Source organism: Bufo gargarizans, chromosome 1 (genome assembly GCF_014858855.1).
Source record: "Bufo gargarizans isolate SCDJY-AF-19 chromosome 1, ASM1485885v1, whole genome shotgun sequence".
In the NCBI taxonomy this organism is placed as follows: domain Eukaryota; kingdom Metazoa; phylum Chordata; class Amphibia; order Anura; family Bufonidae; genus Bufo; species Bufo gargarizans.
This window is the reverse complement of record NC_058080.1, coordinates 485,631,375-485,633,650: the sequence shown is the minus strand read 5'-3', so window position 1 is coordinate 485,633,650 and position 2,276 is coordinate 485,631,375.

Below are 2,276 nucleotides of genomic sequence, written 5' to 3'. Positions count from 1 at the left end.
ATCTGGCAGAGAACAGCCTGTGGGATTTCACCGGATCTGACCTAGCTGATTACTGCTGTTCACTGCCAGACCCCATTGACAATAATGGTATCCGGATGGTTTATGGCATGAGTGCCAGATTTCAACTGGACAAAAACTGCTGCATGCCAAAACCTAACCAGATCCCCGCTGGATCCCATTATAATCAATGGGGTTTGGCGATGAATAACAGTATCCAGCTGGACCGGATCCTATGAACTCCAGCAGAATTATCTTTGCCAAAACATCCTGCTGGATCTGATAAGTGCAAGTGTGAAACTGGCTTTACTTATTTGTAATGAAGGATAATTGTTTGTGCTTTTGGTTCTAAATAAACTACTTGTTAAAAGAGCCCACATTACAAAACTATTTTCAATGAAAAGATACTCCAATTACTTATAAAGACATTTGCAACTTAAGTTGTACAACTTATTGCTTGAGTCCACTCCCTCTGTAACCACTTACATGCCGCTAGAGCTATTTGTAAGCAACATTTAAGGGGTTAATCGACGCTCCTGCGGCTCTGGGCCATTGGAGCAGGAGCGTGGCTCTAATGTAAATGGTTAGACTGAGCCGCAGTAAAATGCAGTGGCCAAGCCTATGGTCCCCTAGTGACCGCCGGTAAATGGAATATTGGTGGTCACTAAGCGGTTAAAAATAGTTAGACAGTAATTAAGAATATTTATAGTCAGTGTTGGATTAGGATGCTTAGGAACCACCAGTAAAATGAATTCTGGTGGCCCACTTTACAGCTATATGCAAATATCACCTGACCCCTGTTCTTAAATACCTTAAACTCATACTTATTTTAACTAGTAGCCTGCTTCCTAGCCTGTCCTTCAGACTGTTCTGTCCTGGAGACCCTGTCTCTCTGTCTATAGTCATCTTAACCAATCAATGTGAAGTAGAGATGAGTGAACTTCTTAAAATTCGTTTGGTGTCTGATTTTTATTCCAAAAATTAGATTTGTGTCAGATTCGATTCTACACAAATCAAAGTTGCTTCAATTGGTCTGAAAATTGGTATATGACCCTCTGAGGTCTCCTAGGGCTCAAATTTCTGTAAATTGTTTTATTATCTCTTTTGTTTGTTTTTTCAATAAATGTTTGCTTTTTCTTTCCTTCCTTGAATGCAATGACGACAATAACAAATAATCAGGTAGTGATCAGCCTGCACTCCGTTCAAAGGTGTGGTGCACGCGCCCGAGATAGCAATCTCACGTGTATTGGAGGAAAAGATCGGCACTCACTGTATCTTCTGCGAACTCAAAATTTTATTGGTCACATATAATATAAAGTTCTGTGATGCGTTTCGGCTCACAGTCTGAGCCTTTCTCAAACAAGTAATGGCATACAAACAGTATAGCATACAGGATTTAAATAGCCCGCCAAAGCGGAATTGACATCAGGTATCCTTGGTGATGAACTAAACAGTTCATCACCTTAGTCATCACCAAGGTTACCTGATGTGACTTCCGCTTTGGCGGGTTATTTAAATCCTGTATGCTATACTGTTTGTATGCCATTACTTGTTTGAGAAAGGCTCAGACTGAAAGCCGAAATGCGTCACAGAACTTTATATTATATGTGACCAATAAAATTTTGAGTTCACTGAAGATACAGTGAGTGCCGGTCTTTTCCAGCAATAACAAATAGTGACATTGCCATATATAGCTATGGGTTTAAAAACACATTGTGCCGTCACATGTGTTATGCCTTTTCATATTAGTAAGTTTCCAAAAACGTATATTGGAGGCAGATGGTGTTTAAGCACACAAGGTGTTATGGGATAAAACAGTGGATTGATGGGACCAATCATCCAGAAATTATGCCTTAATGATGACAGATCCCTGCTCCTGTTTATACACACACACACACACACACACACACACACTAATGTCATAAGAAACAGTGGCTTGTTCCACACAAGTGTCCAAAAATTCTGTTTTAACAGGGGAAGAATGCCTACCTATATTTATACATGCACAAGTGTTAATTGTCAGAAGAAACAGTGGCTTGTTCTGTGTAAACCTGCCAGGTTCCTATCATTATCACCTTTTTTCACTGCATCAGACCTGCAGGGAGCAAGGTCCACTGCTATCCTCTGCACTGGCTTCCTCAGGGACTTCGCTGCAGTGAAAAAAGTGATGGTGAAAGAAACCAGGCAGATATTATTGAACAAATAATGTCTCCCTTTACTTAGAGCAAAAAAAGGAAGAGCATCACATTCATCAGCAGTTCACACAAAGTTCAATTTCT